At 39.7% G+C, this 21956-nt stretch overlaps 1 protein-coding gene and 1 long non-coding RNA gene across 7 annotated transcripts in view; one reads left to right on the top strand and one right to left on the bottom strand.

Moving 5' to 3' along the window:
- The window catches only part of LOC309396068 (uncharacterized protein), a 193186-nt gene that overhangs the window by 87192 nt on the left and 84038 nt on the right, over positions 1–21956 (bottom strand). The gene's annotated exons all lie outside the window — the stretch shown is intronic.
- The window catches only part of LOC309396084, a 415466-nt gene that overhangs the window by 384482 nt on the left and 9028 nt on the right, over positions 1–21956 (top strand). For all 3 annotated transcript variants that reach the window (XR_014176033.1, XR_014176034.1, XR_014176035.1), the window contains exon 5: positions 21300–21357. This is a non-coding gene — a long non-coding RNA (uncharacterized lncRNA). The remainder of the gene's footprint in view (positions 1–21299; positions 21358–21956) is intronic.

The raw sequence follows: 21956 nt of genomic DNA, 5'->3' as shown, positions 1-21956 counted from the left end.
TGAATTGATGACAGGCCTGCTCTGGGGAGGACTTTTGTGTCTGGCGCCTTGTCCTGCCACCGGATGCTCAGAAGTCTGCAGGTCATGTGGAAGTGGCTCAATTGCCTAGCGTACCTCCTGTATACGGTCCAAGTTTCGCTGGCATACATCAGGGTAATTAGCACTACTGCTCGTGAAACTTTGACATTTGTAGCAAGGCTTTCCGTAAATATTTCATCGGGGGTGGGTTCCTGCCAGTTCTAACCTCTTCTATAGAAAAGTTTCCACAAATCTACAGTGCCGTTTAGAACCGGTTCCAGCTCCCTCCCCCCACCTGTCCACACATCATCAAGATGAAGAGCGAGAGGAGGAATTCTGGGAGTTGAAGTCCACAAGTCTTTAAGCTGCCAAGTTTGAACACCCCTGGGTTTTTTTTTCTAAAGGGTTAAGGGTGCAAGGGTCTTGTAACTTGACAGCTTTAAGACTTGCATGCTTCAAATGCCAGAGTTCCTGAGCCAACATTTTGGTTGCTAAGCAAGAGCGGTGTTAAGTGAGTTTCACCACATTTTACAAGTGGGCCACACCCACCCGGTCACATGGCTGACAAGCCACTCCCATCCAGTCACATGGCTGGCAAGCCACTCCCACAAAGCAGGCCACACCTACAGAAGAGGTTTTTAAAAAATTTGAAACCCACCACTGGATTTCATGCATGTTCAATATACACATATCTCTCTTTCTGTTTGCTACCATTCATCTTTGATCCTGAACAAATGCACTGAAAACATACAAGCAGTTGCAAACATGTGGATAACGTTCTCTTTTCAATGTGAATTCAAATGGTCTTAAATCTCTAACGTACAAATCTCTATAGGAAAAAAAGAAAGAGAGGAAAACTAATGAATTCTATTATAACCTTTCTCGACTTAGGACTCAATTGTTGTGGGATGTCAATTTCCACATTTTCTTGTCGGTATTACCTAGAAAGGCAGGGGATTCTGGGAATTATCACATCTGGAGGGCATCAGGTTAGGGAAGGCTGTGCGAGCAAATTAAATGTAGAATGAAATTCCTGAAATAAACGGATCAGCTGTATCAGCTGTCAGATGCTCCTCTATTGTGCATGAAGTAATATAAAACTCATTTTATTGCCACGTAGATTTTATTTCCCCATTTACAGAGATGAAATTTTCACTTAGGAATAAGCCTATTTGGTGGCTTGATAGAGCTCCAGCCCCCATTGGATAAGCTGAAATAATGGAACAGTGATTTGTTACCAGCATTTTAATGAATTTATATCTAAATATCTATCCACAACAGCTGTTGGTTACATTGCTTTTAATCACTTCCCAGCATTCGTGTTCATTACAGTAAATGGAAAAAAAGGTTTTATTATTATTCTTCATTTCTACTGAAATAACTGCCAAGGATGATTTATCTCTTTTGGACTAGAAGCAATGAATCATATTACGTTAAAACAAAGTTAGATAGATATATATTTTGTTTGTTTGTTTGTTTTGTTTTTATTGGATTTATATGCCACCCTTCTCCCAAAGGACTCAGGGTGGCGTACAACATTAAAAAACACACATCCTGAAAGTTAAAAAGAAATTAAATAAATATCCAAAAAACCCAAATCGAATTTATAGGACAATACATTTAAAAAATGAGTTAAAATTAACAGGCCAGGCCGGCTTGCTGGAAAAGCCAACTTTTTAGGGCGTGTCGGAAGGACCAGAGGTCAGGGATTATGCGAAGCTCCGGGGGCAGCTCATTCCAGAGGGATTTTTAAAAAGGTTACCTTACAGCTAAAGAATATTCAGTAGAAAATGTTTCAGATAATGGGGCTCGGTTTTCTTGAAGAAAAAACTGCTTAACTAAGATCAATATTTTTTTTTTTTGCAATATCAGAGTTACAGAGAGATTCTGAGTTCCCAAACTCTGTTCAAAACACAGTGTGCTTTGAATAAGAAATAGCAATAGCACTTACACTTATATACCGCTTCATAGTGCTTTAAGGCCCTCTCTAAACAGTTTACAGATTCAGCACATTGCCCCCAACAATCTTTCTCTTCATTTTACTGACCTCACAAGAATGGAAGGCTGAGTCAACCTTGAGCCAGACAGGATCGAAGGAATCGAACCCCTGGCAGTGAGCAGAGTTAATCTGCAATGCTGCATTCTAACCGCTATGCCACCACAACTCAATAGAACCTGTGTACTGTCCATGAGAGAAAGATTTTACTGAGGATTTGCTATTACTGGATAAGAAGGTAGACATGAATGACAACTATCCACATTAAGATAAGGTATATTAAAAGGACTACGATCAATGTGTCTAATTCTAACACTTCCCTTACACACTTCTCTGAATCAATGTCGCACAGTAGTTAAGCTGTTAATGGACAACCAGAGAAACTCATTGCCATCATGGAAACTCACTGGATGATTTAGGGACAGTCTCTCTTTCTTTCTTTCTTTCTTTCTTTCTTTCTTTCTTTCTTTCTTTCTTTCTTCTTTCTTTCTTCTTTCTTTCTTTCTTTCTTTCTTTCTTTCTCTCTTTCTCTCTTTCTTCTTTTATTGGGATAGCCAATTTAAAAAAAAACTATGGATGATTGGTTTGGCATAAGGCAGTGGTGGGTTTCAAAACTTTTTAGAATCTTTTTGTAGGTGTGGCCTGCTTTGTGGGAGTGGCTTGACAGCCATGTGACTGGGTGGGAGTGGCTTGCTGGCCATGTGACTGGGTGGGAGTGGCTTGCCAGCCATGTAACTGGGTGAGCGTGGCCAACTTGTAAAATGTGGTGAAACTCACTTAACGCTCCTGCTTAGCAACCAAAATGTTGGCTCAGAAACCCTGGCATTTGAAGCACGCAAGTCTTAAAGCTGTCAAGTTACAAGACCCTTGCACTCCTAACCCTTTAGAAAAAAAAACCCAGGGGTGTTCAAACTTGACAGCTTTAAGACTTGTGGACTTCAACTCCCAGAATTCCTCCTCTCGCTCTTCATCTTGATGATGTGCGGACGGGCGGGGGGAGGGAGCTGGAACTGGTTCTAAACGGCACTGTAGATTTGTGGAACCTCTTCTATAGAAGAGGTTAGAACTGGCAGGAACCTACCTCTGGCATAAGGTGACTGTAGCACAAAGATGGAAAAATACTGAAATACAATAGAAGAATGGACTATGAATGGACTATCAAAATTGCCATTTTTGATCAGAAATTAGATGACTTTCCCTAAAGACTAAAAACCTCCTATAAGGTTTCCTGGAAACGGGGGAAATGAATTGATGATTTATAGAGTTGCTGATTAAAATGGATTGAAAACAGGAAGAAGGGAATAATGAAATAATTTTAAAGATAAAAGTGTGAAGATTACCTTGTAAATGCTGTAAATACCAGGAGAGACTTCTGGTCTTTCTTGTATATTTCTTCAATATTTTTCTCTTCTTGTTTCTAATTATATTTTCTTGTAATGCTTTTCTTATTGTTTCACCTTTTTTCTTTCTTTTCCTTTTTCTAATTTCACTTTAAAGTAAGCAGATTTACTTGTGCTTACGACTTCTACCTTGCGGTTTGATTTAATAACTGCTCAATCCAATAATCATGTTTACAATTACAATCTAGAATGAGGTTGGGATTGTTATTAGCATAGTTCTAAAAATAATTAGAGGATAGTCCTAGAAGGACTGAGATAGTTTAAAATTTCTTGGATTGGGTCTCACAAAAATATTACAGCAACTAAATGCCATACTTTAAATAATGATCCAATTACCCCCCTGGTTAAAGCCAATATTATTTAATCAACAAAAGCACACACCCAAGGTGTGATAGTTCAAAGCCTAAGCAAAAGAGTCAATTTGCATCACAATGGTTCCCAGTCAATTTCACACTAAGCACTGGCACTTTGTAACATCAAAATATTCATCATTTATGCAATGAAGGAAGGAGTGAGGCTAGAATATAGAATGCCTCTGATGCATTATTCATTAATATTGATATTGGGATGAAGAAGACTGGCAAAAAAACATCACTTGACATTCAGATGCTCCAGAATTTTCAATTAGTTTGCGGATATATAGGATATATAGGGTCTGTTGGATTTTCTTGAAGATGAAGAGATATATTTTAAGTGTGCAAAATCTTGGTGCAAAATCTCTTGAGGAAGAGAAATGTATGTTGACCAAGACAGCTAAATAGCTGCAAAATAAGGAACTGTCTATGAGCAATCCCCATCACTGCAACATCAAATAGCAATGACTCATTGTAAGTATTGATGGCAAATATAAATGAAACCATCATTGGCTTAAACTAGCATCAATGTCTTTAATATAAAGGTTAAAAATTTGGCAAATGACGATAACTAAAATCTACCTAGGAATTCAGAATTTTCATCCAGCTCTGGTTGCTAATGTATTTTTATTTTTATTTAGAAAAAATAAGCTAAGTGGAAGTCTTATACTTATTAAAGTATAAAGTAAAAAATGGTAAAGTTTTCCCTATCCAGTCCTGTCTCACTTTAGGGCTCGGTGCTCATCTCTTGTTTCTTGGCTGAGGGAGCGAGCATTGATATTTCCATGGTCAAGTGGCCAGCATAGCTATATGCCAAAGTGCATAGAAGGTTACCAAAGAGGTACCTATCTGCTCACATTTGCATGCTTTGAAACTGCTAGGTAAAGGGAGTGGCTCAGTGGCTAAGACACTGAGCTTGTTAATCAAAAGGTCACCAGTTCGGTGGTTCGAATCCCTACCACCGTGTAACTGAGTGAGCTCCCGTTACTTGTCCCAGCTTCTACCAAACTAGCAGTTCAAAAGCACATGAAAATGCAAGTAGAAAAATAGGGACCAACTTTGATGGGAAGATAACAGTGTTGCGTGTGTCTTCGGCATTTAGTCATGCCGGCCACATGACTACGGAGACATCTTCGGACAGCGCTGCCTCTTCAGCTTTAAAATGGAATTGAGCACTGCCCCCGAGAGCCAGAAATGACTAGCACGCATGTACATGGGAACCTTTACCTTTAACTGCTAAGTGGGCAGGAGCTTGGGCAATGAATGGAAACTCACCCCACTAAAGAGCGCTCAGGTCTCGAACAAGCACACATGTCTATAAGCACCCTGATAACTGAATATCTTATTAGAAATAATAAGTTGAAAATGTCTTAAAGCATTCTATGACATTGATAGTTGGATGATTTAGACACCTGGGAACTGGGAAACTATGACCATCCTAGACAAAACTAAATCCAAAAATGCTAGAGAATCCCTTAAATTCCTGGCATTCTGACAAATTGGCCATCAATGGACACAAAGACATAAATAACATCTACATACCATTCAAAAGAGACTATCAACGAGCCCAAGAAGGAACAAAGACACCATAACACTTCCTCACCAACAATCGACACCCAGATGAGCAAAGATTAACACCAAGATTGACATTAAAATCAACAAACAAGCAGCAAAAAAATATTCCAATCAAGGTACTGTCCAACAAACTAACAGAAACAGCAGCCCAATCAAGGAACCATCAAGACCACTCCCACCAACACAGGCAGGAAAAGAATACAAATATGAGAGCAAACCCCACTGCCTCCTAGCACTGATGATGATACCTACTTTGCTTAATGAAACCCTAGACATTGAGAGCAATCAACCAATGGAACAGAAGTTGCCTTTGGAAGTTGTGGGAGCTTCATCACTGGAGACTTTCAAGAAGAGATTGGACTGCCATTTGTCAGAAATGGTGTAATCTAGATGTCTGTGAGAAAACAACCAAGCTCAGAGAATACCAAGGATCCATGAACTGGACATCTTTCTAGTTCACCTTTTAATTTGTATTTTTCATAAATAACAATCAAAGTTATAGTAAACCAAAGGTAGTCCCCAACTTATGCCTGTTTGTTTAACAATGGTACCGAATTACAATGACCTTGGATAAAGTTACTTATAATCTATATTCACACTACCTGTTACACAACCTCCATGACTACCTCACATTTACAACTGATTGCAACTTCCTGTAGTTATGTGATCACGATCGCAATATTTTTGCTGATTCTGGGGAAGTTGGATTTACTTAATGACTGTGTTATTCACTCAAAGAGCATCTTAAACATTGTCATAAAGTCAGGTGCAACCTGACTTATGACAACAATTTATGATAAAAATTCCTGTTCCAGTTGGTGTCATAAGTTCAGATCTACGTCTGTGTTTGTTTTAAAGCATTTGAATAGCTGCCCATCTTAGAACCAAATTCTGGATGACAGAATAAAACAGTACAGTCAACATTAAATAATATATAACAATCTAACTCTCAAATATATTGCATTATATGTGACCTAGGTTAAATATACAATTTGAAATATATTGTAAATTTCACATTAAAGATGGACTGCATTGTTAAATTCTGTCACTTTAATGTTGCTATTAGATTTAAAATATTATCATTTTACTTCATCAAATGACTGTTATTGGCAATTATTCCGAAATGCAGACGTTGGCCAAAACATATTCTAAAAGAATTTAGCAATGTTTCTATTTGTCTATTCTATTCTTATTTAAGAATGTAGACAATTAAATAATATTATTAAAGGAGATAATAAGATTCTTAATACAGTCCAACATCCTTTAGTGTTTGTGGAGAAAACATCAGAAAGTTTTCTGACATCTTAAAGATGAATACATTTATTATGGCATAAACCTTCATAAAACTGCAACACGCTCCTAAGGAGAATGGAATGAGTTCTGGAAACATTGTATGTACACACACACACACACACACACACACACACACACACTATTATAATTAAGTATTTTTCTGTATATATCAGCAATAAAAATTAAAGGAAAAGAACTAAAATAAAAACATAAGAATTGAAGATTAAGTCAGTCATACTGGTGGTTGTGATAAATTTTATGGAAGGACTGAATGGATTCCCATCCTTGCTCTTCTACTCACACAACACAGACACATTCACACATGTTCAAATTCCGGATCTTCACATATACGCCCGGCATTAGAAATGGAAACCCTATTACGTTCTGGGAGGAAGGAGGACTCAGCTGGACTCTGCAGGTTGGATTGGGAAACCACATGAGTTGACTGGACAATTGGCAAAATGATGATTACCACAAAGAGCAGAGGACTTGGAGGTGGTGAGGCTGAAATTTTGGGCCTGATAATTTAATTTCAAAAGATTAAAAATGTAAAAGTCTTCTACACTGTGGAATTATGGCTGTAACATTTCGATGCCAAAACGGCAAAGATTTAATAGCATAATTTTAATATTTGAGGTTTGTTTACGGATGTTTTTGGTAAAATATGGGTAGAAATGAATATTTTAGCAGTGCTTCAAGGGAAAATGCACCGTTCCATCCTTAAACTCCTAACACCCCAATCCAAATAGTGTAAAAGGCGGCCCTCCCAAGCTACATTTTCACTGGCAGAGGCTTGCAGGAGACAGTCGCAACTGAAAACAGAGTTTGGGAGACCATTTTCACCGGCAGAGACTTGCAGGAGACGGTCACAGTCGAAAACAGAGTTTGGGAGACCATTTTCACTGGCAAAGCGCTTGGAGCTCCCAACATGAGTGATGTCAAACTTGCCACACCCACCTTGGCCATGCCCCCCCTGCCCTCCCCAAAGTCAAACACAGGCCTAAGGTGGCCCTCAATGAAATTGAGTTTGACACCCCTGCTCTAAGGCATTTCACACAACTCTCCTTAATTATGTCATAGAATCATAAGGCTAGAAGGGATCTTGGAGGTTCGAACCATGGTGGCGCAGGGGTTAGAAGGCAGTACTGCAGGCTACTTCTGCTGATCACCAGCTGCCAGCAGTTTGGCAGTTCAAATCTCACTAGGCTCAAGATTGACTCAGCCTTCTATCCTTCTGAGGTGGGTAAAAGGAGGACCCAAATTGTTGGGGGCAATATGCTGATTCTATAAACTGCTTAGAGAGGGCTGGAAAGCACTGTAAAGCAGTATATAAGTGTAAGTGCTATTGTTAGTCTAGTCCAACCCCCTGCCTCTGGCCACAGACTTTATATTATCTTAGACAAATGGTTGTCCAATCCTTTCTTGAAAACATCCAGTGATGGAATAATGATAATTCTGGGAGGCAAGCTGTTCCATTGATTAATTGTTCTTACTGAGAAAATTCCTCCTTAGTTCCAGGTTGGCTCTTTCTTTAAGGAATCTCTACTCAGTGCTTCTTGCCCTGTCCCTGTCCCTGTCCCTGTGTTTGTTTTCTGTCCTCACATTTCTATTACCTTCAAAGCAGAAACTTACATGCAGTGACTGATTTACCCTTTTGGCAAGAGGGAAAAGGTAGAAATGCAACTTTGGCCCTGATCTGTATGAATGAGGAACAGAAGGGAGAGGGTGAAGGATCTCCTTTTCCATGTGATACTCCCTGTCTGAGAGGAAGGAAAGAGTAAGGTCCAGCCACCTGCACCTTGAGTTCATACATTTACAGACTCACAGAAAAGCGAGGCCTCTCCTTTGCACTTCTATCCCAACAGAATTGCTGAGACTGCATTTCTTTTTATTCCCACTTCATGTGTCAACACAAAACAAGTACACGATTATACGCAAACATTTCAGAAACCTTTGCTCTAGGTGGTTTTGCTTTGGTGATTGTTTGCTAATTGGTCAGGTGGGTTTTTTTCTCTTTTTTCCCCCCAACTTCCTTCTGTAAGGTGGTTTTTGAAAGACAAAAAAGACGTCATTGAGCTTTTGCGAAAAGTTATACAAACATCTATCTAGAGAATCTAAGTGTGCACATCACTCAGCAGCTTACAAATCATTGCACAGAGCTAACCTTTACAGGGAGAGTTAATCCATTAGATGCATTAGAGGACTAAGGGGGTGTATAGCAGTAACATGTGCTATTCGCCCCTTGTTCAGTATTGACATTGTGTGCACACTTACTTGGGAAGAAGTTCTATTTATTTAGAGAAGGGCCTGACTTCATTCCTTGGGTAAAGATAGGACGGGCTGAGAAGAATCAAATGGGAGTTGGGGAAGATTTGGAGGAAGGGTTATGAAAAGTAAGAAAAGGGAGAGAAACAGTAGAGAAAAGGGTAGTGGAGAGCGTGCAGAAAACCTGCTCACCCATGTCCCAACAAAGGCCAAGTATTGTTCAACTTGAGTTGCTCCAGTGTTGGCACCGGCAGTCATAAATTTAATCATCAGGCTTAAAATATGTCTAAGATTTTTGTACGATGACTTAATATTATCATATGACAGAAGAAAACCAAAATGTGTTAGTAATCCTCACTATGAAAGGAAAATAAAAGCACTTCAGACAATGAGTAGAGTAGAGTAGAGAGTAGATGAGAGGAGAGGAATGGAATGGAATGGAATGGAATGTGAGTGCAGAGAGGGAGGGAAGACTTGAAGTTTTAACTTTTTTTCCTATGAAACTATAATGACCCCCAGGGGTATCCTATTTGCTTTGGCACCCTATTTCCATCTATCTAGGTCTCCATCATATTTTTATGCAACTCAAGCATCTAGCTCCTCATTGAAAGCCCACCTTTCTTATTTGCTTCAACAAGCACCTTGGAAGCTAAGAAGTCAGACTGGTTAATACTTGGGTGGGAGACCACATAGGAGAGTTAGGGGGAAATTAAAATAAATTCCCAAGAAGGAAATAACTGACCCTTTCTATAGTGTTGCCCAAAAAACGGAATCCTCAGTAGTAGAGCTGTTTTTGACACTACAGATTGGAAGGCAAAGAAGTGCTTCAGAGTGTACAACAAGATGCTTTGGACAGCAGTGAGCATACAGTGATTAACTGGTTGTCTTATACGCCATGATCTAAGATAAGACACGTTTGGTTTAGGAAGTTATAGATGGGTCCTATGGGTGTCCACCAATGTACCTTTTAGGCTTCTAAACTTCAAAATGTTACCGTGAGTCAGATTCAGCTTTTCGTCATCATCCAATATTTTTTTACATTGAGATTTACTAAATGGAAAAATAAAAATGGAATTCAGTAAAAGAATTCCTGCAGATTTTACTCCAGTAGTTGTTGCCAACTATAGGGGGCAGTCAGTGGTGGGTTTTAAACTTTTTGGAACCTCTTCTGTAGCTGTGGCCTGCTTTGTGGGAGTGGCTTGCTGGCCATGTGACTGGGTGGGAGTGGCTTGCCAGCCATCTGACTGGGTGGCCGTGGCCAACTTGTAAAATGTGGTGAAACTCACTTAACAACGTTCTTGCTTAGCAACCAAAATGTTGGCTCAGAAACTGGCATTTGAAGCACGCAAGTCTTAAAGCTGTCAAGTTACAAGACCCTTGCACCCCTAACCCTTTAGAAAAAAAACCCAGGGGTGTTCAAACTTGACTGCTTTAAGACTTGTGGACTTCAACTCCCAGAATTCCTCCTTTCGCTCTTCATCTTGATAATGTGCGGATGGGCGGGCGGAGGGAGCTAGAACCGGTTCTAAACGGCACTGTAGATTTGTGGAACCTCTTCTATAGAAGAGGTTAGAACTGGCAGGAACCCACCCCTGGGGGCAGTGTTCATCTCTGCTGCAAGGCCATTGAGCCAGCCCTGTGCAAAGACATTTCCACAGTCATATGGGCAACTTGTCAAGAAGTTCAGTTACCTTCCCACCAAAGTGGTACCTATTTATCTACTTGCATTTGCATGCTTTCAAACTGCTAGGTTGACAGGAGCTGTGTGAGAACGGGAGCTCACCCTGTCGTGTGGCACTTGGGTCTCAAACCTGAGTGGCCGACTTTCCAGATGAAAAGCTCAGTATCTTCACTGTTGAGCCACTGTGTGGCCCTGAATCAGTAAAGAGAAAATAAAAAGAGAGCATGAAAAGAACAACCATCAAAATGAGATGGCAGGGAAAAAAAACTTCAAGTTTCAGGAAGATTTATAGACCAGGAATCAAGAGATCTTTGCTTTTTAAAAAAGTGTGTTGGGGATTTCAAACATAAATCTATATCTCGGGGTTGAAAGAATGCATTCAGACTTTAGAGACTGAATTCTGCCTCTATTATGGCCATCTATTACATTTTTTTGCCTCCTGCCCATTCAGAGCACATTCGAAGATGCTTAGTAGCATGAGGGGAAAGTAACCTTCAGGAGATAAGAGAGTAATCACTATTATTTTGTCCCCCTGGATGGGGGAAGTGAATTTGAGCTGGCAAAGTGAGAGGCAGACTCTCTTTTGGCAAAATTTGTTTTCCTTTAAATTAAAACACCAAGAAAAATAACACAAAGTGCCCATGCTACAGTTTTGCCTTTAACGTCATCCTAAAAAGATTTGTGCTTGTTCATCTGAGTAAATACTCCAGGAAAACACAATGTTTGCGATAATCCAAAAGATAAGCACTGTTAGTAAATGATTACTAACAGTAATGCCACAAAAGTGCTTTCATTGCTTCCCTAAATGGACAAAAAATAATATTTGTTGCTACAATGATGCAACATTTGCCGGTATGATGTGGTGGATATTTAATTTTAGCTCCATTGAGGATATTTGGGTTAAGATGCTATTAATCCCCGAGCTTCTTATTTATTTATAATTCTTCCTTCATAGTTATCCATTCAGGAAGCTTATAGTAGCTTTTGTGAATCCAACAATGGTTTTTCGAGCCAAGCACAAGTCTGGAGTAGTGACAGATGAATTTTCTTTGGACTGCATTCACTATCCCCTTTGTGGTTATATTGGCTTTTCTGAGACTATCCAAGTTTTCTTCCAGCTCATAGTCATGATGTATGAACAGGTATGCATCAAACCAGGTATATTACCTTATGTGGATCATCATGTTTCAAATTCCATCCTTCCCTCATAAGCATTAGACCCAGGAACAAAGCGGGAGAAAGAAATAGAGAGAATTTGACGTAAGCCTTGCATTTAAGAACCGTGGCAGTGCAGTGGTTAGAATGAAGTACTATAGGCTAATTCTGCTGAAGGCTGCCTGCCAGCAGTTTGGGAGTTCGATTCTGACCAGTTCAAAGTTTATTTAGCCTTCCATCCTTCCGAGGTTGGTAAAATGAGGACCCAGATTGTCGGAAGCAATACCTGACTGTAAACCACTTAGAGAGGGCTGGAAAGCACCGTGAAGTGGTATATAAGTCTAGTGCCATTGCTATTTAATAACTTGCAAAGTGCAATATTCAATTTCCCACATTTGCTTTCCCTCCTGCCAACAGTACCAACAACAAAACCAGCAGCAATCCTGGTCGGAAAGAATTCTGTAGATTTACTCTTAAATTCCTGTAAACTTTAATTTAGGCATCAGAATTCACCAGGAGCACCAGAAAAGCCACAATAATACTTCTTGATCACCTTGCAACTAAGACATATAGAGGAATTTAGTGCCCTACCCATGAGAAATTCAAAAGCAGTCGTTTCCTTATCTATTCGGAGAAGGATCCAAAAAAAGAAAAAAGCCATTTTTAACACAGCACTGTTTTTATCTGCATTGTTACTGCATTAAAAAGATTCCCAGAGCTTTTACTTCTCTCGTAGGCAAAGCATATAGTTATTATTTTGCTGCTCCTCAGGGGAAATTAGAATCTTCGGGAAAAAGGATTTCGGTGGGAAAGTTCAGCATGCAATAGAGGGAATGGGTTAAAAGTTTGTCCCTTAGCTCTGCTGTCATGTTCTGAGTCACGGCTCCAGGTGGCTTTCAACGAACAGTGCAAACAAGCAGATTGAGAGGAGATATATTATTTAAGTTGTCTCTTGCAGGAGTGCAGTTTGACTCTTTCGCAGGTTTCAAATCAAAACAAGCTTATTAAATAATAATAATAAAGCTGAAAGGATAGGATTAAAACCATGCTTAGATAACCCCTGAACTCTGGTCCTGCTAAGGTTGGAAAGAAAATTGCTTTGGACAAGAGATAAGGGAGGCCATTGTAAACAGCAGAGAATTACAAGAGAACTGAATCTATAAGTTGAATTGGCTAATAGCCCAATTTCCAAGAGGTCCATTTTCCAGGAGATCCATTTTAGTAGTATGGATGGTGGTTAAATTTGGCTAGAACATTTTATTTACTAACATTTTTCAGCCCTAGATAGAAATATAAAAATATAAGAACAGTCCTGCTTGATTAATCCCAGACCCCTGGGGCTACAGTGGCTCAAGTGATTGAGGCTCTGAGTCAGAGGACTATTAAGGTCGACAGCTCAGAAGTTCGAAGCCCAAGAGTGGTGGAGTGAACTCCCATTACTTGCCCGGGGTCTGCTCCCCTAGTAGTGCATGCAAATACAAATAGATACATCTCTTCAATGGCAAAAAAAAAACAGGGGCATGAAAGGAATCACCTGAAGATTGCATTCTTGGCAATTAGGTGTCCTTTGGGCAGCCATGATGTCACTGGTTAATCCTTTCAACCCAGAAGCACCTTGCTGCTTTCGACACACATACACACAAAAATCCAAGGCCCATCTTAGTTTCGTTTCTCACAGCAATCACTCAGAATGTGTCTGAGCATCATGTGGCCCTATCTTATTGCCCTTTAGAAGACCTTTGAACACATGACTCTTTCTCCATGCCTTGAGTTAGGTGAGGAGGGAGCCTTTTGCTTGTGGATAAAGGGCAGAGTTGGCTGCAGCTCCCTGCAAGTGACACTATTGCAATCAACAAAGGAGAATATTTATAGCTCCGGGTTGAAATGAGGGGTCCTTGGTGCTCTCAGAGCTTGGTTGTTTCCTTGCAGATGTTTCATTACCCAAACTAGGTAACATAATAATAATAATAATAATAATAATAATAATAATAATAATAATAATAATAATAATAATAATAATAATAATAATAATATATTTATTTCTTAGCCGCACCCTCTCCCGAAGGACTCGGGGCGGCGTACAACGAAACATCATCAGCATTGGAACCTTCAAATTGTTTTATATTTTAAGTGGCTAAGAGGTTTCGCGGTTGGGTGGCCTCATCATTTGAAATATAAGCAAAATCATAAAAGTTCACAAGAAAGAAATGGAGTCAGAGCCCTCTCCCATCATATTTTCTCAGCAACTGGCCTTTGGAGGCATGCTGCTTTTAATGCAAATATTGAATTTCAAGACTAATGGCCTTAAGAGCCTCCATGAATTTATCTTATCCAGGCTTTAATGCTCTACAACAGTGATGGCGAACCTATGGCACGCGTGCCACAGGTGGCACGTGGAGCCATTTGTCAGGGCACGCGAGGCAAAATTTTAAATAAACAGGAAGTCACTTCCGGTTTGCTCGGAGGGTTGTTTTAAGCGTTCCGAAGGCTTCAGGGAAGCCTCCGGACAGTCCCCGAAGCCTCCGGAGGGGCGGGGGAGGCTCTTTTCGCCCTCCCCAAGCTCCTATAAAGCCTCTGGAGCCTGGGGAGAGCGAAAAAAGCATGTAAAAATGGGGGGAGCGCGTTGTGCGCGCATGCGCATTGGGGGGGTCTCGCATTGCATTATGGGTGCGGCACGCCCGCACACGACCCCCCTGCGCTCCCCCCACTTGTGGCACGTGAGCCAAAAAAGGTTCGCCATCACTGCTCTACAACTATTACCACCTATTTTATTGGCCGTTCACCGAGTTTAAAGATTTCTTTCTAGATTTCCACTTCAGTCACCATGAAGCTCAATAGTGATTTTTTCCCCCAAACACTAAGGAAACCTTCTCAACGTAGCAGAATATGCCTTTTTTAAATTCTAAATCTAAAAAGAAGGATTTAGCTAAAGCTAGGTGGCAGCACCTTGCTAACTTTTGCTGACTACAAAAAAGCTAAATCAAGATCAGATCAGGTTAGTCCTTAGTAGGGCATGAACAGAAAAAAAGCAAAGTCTGAAATTTACTTAACCCGTCCTAAACCATGCTTTGTATAGTGGAAAAGTCGGAGGTGGGATGGGAATAAAGCTTCCATTTAACATTTTGTAGCTGGAAGAGTTTCAAATTTTGTCTAAGCCTGAAGCCAAATTTTCCAAGTTTCAAAGACTCTGCATTCTTGTTCTCTGGCTTTGTAATTCTTCATTTTAAAAACCCCTATATTTTCCAAAGCATTTTTTAATGAAGTGGACAACAGCTAGCTGTCTCTTGTCAAATGTTCTAATTAATTTCTTGGAGCTTCTTTTTTATTATCACTATTAATATTAACAGCTGCCATGAATATGACATAAAAATGATGAATTTCATGAAACGAAAGCATCTTTTGCGCTGCTTGCTCTAATCCAACTTTCCTTCCTTCCTTCCTTTCTCCCCCCTCCCCTCTCTCTTTCTTTTAGCTTTAACATACTTTATATCAAAAGCTTTTATGTATAATCAAAAGATAACTTGCAGAACATGTACAGGTCTACAAATCAATGTTTCTTTGTAAATAAATTTCTCTATACAGAATTAACATTTCAGAATCTTTATTATAGACAATAGTGTTAAGGTCTTTATGAACTTTTAAAAATAATAATAATAAATTTGTGGAAGCAAAACACTGATGATATAAACAGAGTGAGACTTAAATGCCAACTATGGAATGAAATTTCAGCCTAGGTAGAGTTAAATGTCAAGCTGAACATTTATCAGCAACTGAATTACTTTGGTATTACTTGAGGGATATGTTTCCAACCCTACCCTATGTGTAAAGGTGATGTGGTAAAGATTTGTTCCAATGTACATCACTATATTACATTTATATTACAGGTATCTGAGTTCTCAGTTCAATATAATTTTCAAATAAGATGGAAACTCAATATGTGACTGGGTTTCTGAGTTAAGGTTTTCATGATATTATTCTACCATCTATATGGACTAAAAACAGCAACAATATTTCTGTTTATTTTAAAAAAAGAATAAGGCACAATACAAAAATCTAACTGCATGAGGGAGGGAGAGAGGGGGGAGAGGGAAGGAAGGAAAGAAGGAAGGAAATTTCAAGACTAAATTCTTCCTCAAAGTACAGAGGCATGCAGAGCTGCAAAGAAATTTTGTTCTATGGAGCAGAGTCAAAATAAAGCACTATAGTAAAGACTCACAAAGACTCCCATTTTTTGGTTAAGAGTGATCTTCATATAGATCAGGGGTGTCCAAACTTGGGAACTTTAAGACTTGTGGACTTCAACTCCCAGAATTCTGGGAGTTGAAGTCCACAAGTCTTAAAGTTCCCAAGTTTGGACACCCCTGATATAGATAGAAGGCTTAACACTAAGGGCTATTAGGGAGCTAGGAAGCTACCTCAGATAATTGATGGGATGCAAAATGACACATCACGGAAACATTTCTTATTTTAAAAAAGGGTAGGAAAAGGTAGGAGGGTCAGAAAAAGAAAACATATAGATATATTTCTACCAAGTTTCATGTCAGTAATGTCTACTTACCGAAGATCCATTGTGCTAGAATTCGTAGCAAGGGTATATCTTAAAAGTAACTAGAAACAGGGCAGTAAGAAGTAATTTTTAAGGTTATAGCTGCAGATATGTGTACTTTGACTTTGTACATAGAAGTTTGGTTTAGTTTGGTTGAATGTATTTCTGTACGTATGTACATTTACTCACAGAGCCTATAGAAATGAAATTTTGGTAATTCCTTTCCTGAGATTAAAAAAAGTAAACACTCAGGAAGCAAAATAATTGTCCAGTGGGAAAATCTAGCAGCCTGCAGCCCCAAGGTGGAATAACTTGTAAACTGCTATCAGAGCTTTTCAGTCCAGACTAGATTTTCCTAAGATTGTCAGGCATGAGTAGTTTAAACAACCAATTTGGATATTATGCCGTAAGTCTGCACAGATGCTTCCATTTCTATAATAAACAATTCCCCGTGCAAAGACAAGCATGTTATTTGCATAGGGTGGCATCAAACTACAGTGAAGCCACCATTAGTTCCTAGAAATATCAGTTTCTCTGGCAACAATTGTGCCTTGATTCCAAAGGTGGGAAATTGATTTCTGCCGCCATCTCGTCCGTGCCCCGCAGACACAGTTTCTCCACATTCAAAAAACCTTGGAAATTAGAACTGCCAAGTAAATGGACTCATCACCGTCTCACAATTACCAGGCTTGGGGAAGTGTGAAAAGGGTGGGGGGGAGTTGATTATTGGAAGCAATGTGTTCTAATTCCCTGTTGAAATTCTGTTTCTCCCCCCACCCCACTCCTTCCCCTTTAGGGCATGAGAGTGAAGGGTTCAGCTGTTGCAAAGCAGGCTAAGGAAATTCCAGCAGAGACATGTTTTTTTCTACTTACATCTCCTTTATTTCTTGAGGCGCTTAGGACCATATTACACATCTTAACATTTTCTAGTAAAACAGTTATTTCTCACTGCTCTTAAATTTAGGGTGTTTTCACAGTTCAGAGGGACAAGGTGACCGATTAGGAAATATCCTTTTTATGTGTTTCTGTTTGCTGCAAATCAGATGGGGAATTTAAAGAGATACGTGCATTGTTTTAGTCCACGGGTAAACTGCTTCCATGCATTAATTTCCAGATAGATGTTTCTGACTTTCTTGTCATTTACTTTAGGAATAATTCAAAATATCAGCCTCCAGATATTAGACAACCCCTCCCCCCCCACAATTTCAGAAGGACGCTATTTAACTTTTAGATATTGATTAATTACGTTTTTTTCTGCTCTGAGTAGTGTTTTTACTTTCTACTTTTGCACTCCGAAAGAATCTTCACTGCGGCATCAAAATGGACTTTGCCTATTTGCTTTTTATATTTTTCTAGCTTTTTATTAGTCTTCCGTATTTGAGAACATTAATACAATTATTGCCAAAAAAAAACACCCTCCATTTGTTTTAAGCTATTAGTCCATTGTTATTCATATCTGCTAGAAGATAAATAAATAGGATGGATTATTTATTTGTTGCAATTAGATTGTGCATATCTCCTGGGTGCTGCAGTTAATGTCAGTGAGTAAACCTTGTGCTTTTCAACCCCTCTGCCTTGTGAGAAAGAGAAATGACATTGACTATGGAGAAGATAAGACTGCAATGAGGCATGTTAGCAGTCTACAACTATCTGAAAGGTTGTTATGAAGATGGCAGGGCAAAATTGCTCAATATTGTTTTGGAAGTTATGTCAACAAACAGTATGTCAGGTCTGGAAGCCATCTTGGGCATTGGATCTTCAGGCCTGCCACATTTAGTGCTGTGGGAAACTTGGAGGGGGCATTGTATAGAGCTGGGGAGATATAGTCAAAATAACATTCCTTTCTCTGAGAGTCAAGGCCACTCTGCCCTGCACCTGGACGGGCGTGACTGGGGAGTATCTCCAGTTAGGAAGGTGCATTGATTGGACCATGTAATGGACTTTTCTGGGTCCTGGGACAGGAACTTGGACTTTCTTTTGGGTGGCGAAAACCTGGAAGCTTTCGGATTTTGGTTTTCCCAGATGTGCCAATATGACATCTCTAATAAAATAGAACTTTGCCTAGCCTTGGCGTCTACTTTTGTTGGGAGTGTTACTTGGAACCCTGACACAGTAGGTTTAAATTACAAGGAAGCAAATTTCAGCGGCCATCGGGACAAAATTATCGACAATAAGATGTGTTCTGTGACAAAACAGACCATTAGTGGTTGGTGATCCTGCATCCATAAAACATACTGAAATTGCTTAGGTTTAAACATTGAGCACTTCTTAGTTTTGTTACCTTAGGTTTTTTTTTCTTTAACCAAATGAGTTGAAAATGTTTCTTAACTCTTTAAGCAAGTGGCTACCAGTTTCTTCCCCTCAAATGGTTAAATGCATCAAGTGATGGGAACTCCAGGTGTTCTGTTCTAGCAGAAGTGCTTAAACCAACTGTGCTGGTGAGAAACCCCTACTTGCATTTCTCTTCATTCATATTGATCGATCAGGACTTGAAGGCAGCAACAGTAGTCCTAATAGATAAAAAGGAAACTGAGCACCACTAGCCAACTATAGACCTAGCCATCTTTTGAGTATAATAAATGAGCTATACTCAAAGCACCCAAACCAGAAGCTTTTAGATGAATGGAATTCTGAAGGCAGAATTAGAACAAGCTAGAGAGAAAATACCACCTTAGATCACGTACTGATACTCCATTAATATATACTCGTACTCCATCAACCTATACTGGTCACATACCATCAACCTATGGTGCACATAAGCATTTGCACAAATTAAAATCTTTATGGGTTCTTTCTCAACCTCAAGTTGACTTTGTCTCATGAAGAATCCTGCAGGAAAGTCTTCGAAATACAAACACAGACAAACACCCACTTTCCTAAATTTAGAAACTGTCTTCATGTACACTCTCAAAGGGGGGGGGGTGAGTTCCACATGGGAGGCTCTTTAGATCCACATGGGAGGGCTATATATCAACACACAAAAACCACCCCTTTTTGCCTAATTGCCTAAAGGACCTCAGGTTCTAGGCTCCCAAAATTGTTGAATGCAGAATCTCTTCCTTTAGCACAGATAATGCAGCAGTCCAATGAATTCCCACTGGGTGTAAAAGGGCCTTAAAAGCCATAATTAAATTCAGGAAGGTGAATAAGCCAACTATGAAATTGCTAAATACTCTTTTGGCTTACCAGAAAACCAAACGGTACGTTTGGATAACAAATGGAAATAAAATCAAACAAGTCCTTTACCTTTAAATATTGGAGAGTGGTGTTCCTGGCCAAGGAAGCTGGAGAGCCTACTAGGAACTCATTGCCCTTTATTTTAAATGTTAAGATTTTATTTTAAATGCTGGAGCAAAGAGATACGTAGCACAGGCCCTTCTCTGTTTTACTTTTGCTTACCCTCCCTCCCTACGTATCTTCTCAGTTATCTGGGTCATAGTTGTCCCAATGGTGCTTATTGAAGAAGCAACTGGACTTCCCTTGTTTTCCTTGAAGGCATTTCACCTCTCATCCAAGAAGCTTCTTCAGTTCCGACTGGTTAGGGTTCAATTAGAACTGAAGAAGCTTCTTGGATAAGAAGCGAAATGACTTCAAGGAAAAACAAAGAAAGTCCAGTTGCCTCTTGAAAGGGGACCTTTGGGGCCTCCCTCCCTGCAGCATTTCACATATGAATTATACATGGGTGACAATGGTAGCTTATACTACCGGTATGCTGCGCACAAGGCCATGTGCACAAGTCATGTGCATGCTACCCCCCCCGCGACACCCAGCTACTCGGCGGAGGTCGCGCAGGCACTGCACGCTGTACACTCTTGCGCAATTGGCCAGTTGCATTATAAACAGGTATGGAACTCAGGTGGGCAGATGGGGCACTGCTCTCAGCTACTACCATACCAGCCGGAACCCACCACTGATGGGTGAGCTTTATATCAAGACAATGCAAACAATGAAGAAGAAATCATAGAAACAATGAGAGAGGGAACAGCCGGATGTGATATAACTGTCAAGAGGCTGAGCTAGTAAAATCGGACAAGAACAGGGCTAAGTAAACTGATTCATGGTACGTATTGCAGTCTAAACACTTAACAAAAGTCCTGCAGAGGGTAAACCAGAAGAATTTTAAACAAGCTACAATTGGATTTAAGAAAAGATCAATCTTAGTAAGAATAAAAAAGCAGGGATGAAAATGCAAGCGTAGAGGATAAGAAGGGAAGAAACCTTGAAGTGGTTGAATATGTTCACTATTGTGTAAGGCAGAAGCAGGAGCTTCCAAAAGAAAGCAGCATGCTTCAAAAAGGAAACCTAGAAGGGGGCCATAACCGTATAATCATGCAATCAAAGCACCCTTTTTATATGTGACGAATGTAGAAAGGAGCAGGGATACAATTATGCAGTTGCAGCTGTTTCCTTGGCCTCTCCTATGAATGTTCTTGTAAGTGCATTAGCTGAAAGTCCATAACCACTAAGTAGCCTCTAAGAATCTCAAGTGGGCCCCACAGAATTTTTCTCAAAATTATAATTTTAGTGGGAAAGAAGAGATAATGATTGAAGACCTCTACTAATGATACTTAAGGAGCTCTGGTGGTGCAGTGGTTAGAATGCAGCATTGCAGATTAACTCTGCCCACAATTTGAAGTTTGATCCTCAACAGACTCAGCCTTCCATCCTTCTGACGTGGGTAAAATGAGGACCGTTTGTTGGGGGCAAGATGCTGACAGAGTAAATTGCTTAGAGAGGGCTGTAAAGCACTATGAAACGGTCTGTAAGTCTAAATGTTATTGCTACTTAATTTTTAATTAAGTCCAAATACAATGAAATAGAACTTCGTTTTCCTCCTGGCCTCATCCACCCAACATCTTGGAATAGGGTCTGTGGAACATCATGTCGTGAAGTCCAGGTTTTTAGAAATTAATTTTACCTTTTGGAAATGTTTAACATGGCCTGGTGTCAATGTTGAACGATTCAATGTATTGCTAAATCGGTGCATATCTAAGCTTTCCCTGTTCCTCTCTTGCAGAAATGTTCTTCAGAAGTTTGGCAAAGGTTTCCGGCAGCTTAACATCCCCATCAAGAAGGTACACAGTGTGTAATTAGAGCAAGCATAACTATTAAGGGATTCTTATTCTAACTTGGAATCATAAAGAGCAAACAAGATCAGGAAGCTTAAAGCTGTAATTAGAGCTAGTAGATTGTTGCATTTTCAACAGTGTTGAGCATGGAGAATTTCAGGTGACAGAACTGAAATAAAGGACTATCTTTATTTTCATAAGTAATGTGAGGAATACGTTTAGGTGACTGCAACAGAACTGTGATTACAACGATCTTCCTGTACAGCTACAAAATATTTTCTTGCCAAATTTTGGCTATGTTAAGGCCATCCACAACATCTGCAATATGCAACTTTGGTTGGAACAAAAAGGGCTTTTTTTGCCCCACCTTTTAAAAAAATGATAGTTAAAAGTCTCAAGGTACGTGGAAGTAACATGATCATGTCATGCTGGGGGAAACTAAAACTTCCTTCATCCTAATTTTTGTCTATTTATGGATATTTCTAATATCCATCCATCCATTAAATAAATGGGGTTTATTTCAGGGGTTGCCACAAAGAAGAGGGAGTCAAACTATTCTCCAAGGCACCTGAGGGTAGAACAAGAAGCAATGGGTGGAAACTAAT

The sequence above is a fragment of the Natrix helvetica genome (assembly GCF_964273705.1).
Source record: "Natrix helvetica genome assembly, chromosome: 8".
NCBI lineage: Eukaryota > Metazoa > Chordata > Lepidosauria > Squamata > Natricidae > Natrix > Natrix helvetica.
This window is presented reverse-complemented; position numbering and strand designations above follow the sequence as displayed.